This window comes from Cervus elaphus, chromosome 4, assembly GCF_910594005.1.
Source record: "Cervus elaphus chromosome 4, mCerEla1.1, whole genome shotgun sequence".
NCBI lineage: Eukaryota > Metazoa > Chordata > Mammalia > Artiodactyla > Cervidae > Cervus > Cervus elaphus.
This window is the reverse complement of record NC_057818.1, coordinates 25,288,301-25,289,005: the sequence shown is the minus strand read 5'-3', so window position 1 is coordinate 25,289,005 and position 705 is coordinate 25,288,301. Positions and strand designations below refer to the sequence as shown.

The following is a 705-nucleotide window of genomic DNA, read 5'->3' as shown; positions in this document are numbered from 1 at the left end:
GAAAATGTTCATAACTTTCTTCAACTTCTCAAAAGTGTTTATGACTGAAAAATTTTAATCACTGAGAACTGATGAGGTCACCATTTCCCAAACCTGGCTGCCCAGCTGAACATCTGAAGAGTTAAAAAAAAAAAAATTATAGGAGACCCTCCCCAGATCCCATTTCAAGCCCATTGCATCAGAATCCCTAAATACTTGTGTTTTTTTATTAATAAAAATTGTCTCTCTGTGCTCGCTTCGGCAGCACATATACTAAAATTGGAACGATACAGAGAAGATTAGCATGGCCCCTGCGCAAGGATGACACGCAAATTCGTGAAGCGTTCCATATTTAAAAAAAAAAAAAAAAATTGTCTCTCTGTAATTCTGATACCCTCAACCGGCGACTAGTCTGAAATCTCTAGAAAATGGTAAGCAAAGGTCTTAGTGAATTTTAAGGGACTATGCACTCCTAAAGGTTTAGAATTCTATGACAGAGGTCACAAAATAGGACCCAATAGGCTGCTGGATATGGTGTTCATGAGGAGAGTATTCTAATATAATAAAGAAACAACTTTGATCACTGTTTAAAAATTAGAATATTCACACACATACACAACATCCAGTTTCCCATTTCTCCTGCAGAATCAGAAGAGATAGCAAAATCTGACCCTCATTCCCAAATCCCAGACTGGAGCTTAGACAACAAGCCACAGTCAGGGAAGA

The 705-nt window shown here is 37.9% G+C and overlaps 1 non-coding gene across 1 annotated transcript; it reads left to right on the top strand.

Annotated features, from left to right (window-relative positions):
- Nucleotides 1-228: 228 nt before the first annotated feature.
- On the top strand, nucleotides 229-335 carry LOC122693039. The gene has a single exon (XR_006340837.1). It is a non-coding gene; the product is annotated as a U6 spliceosomal RNA (small nuclear RNA).
- The last annotated feature ends 370 nt before the right edge of the window (nucleotides 336-705 follow it).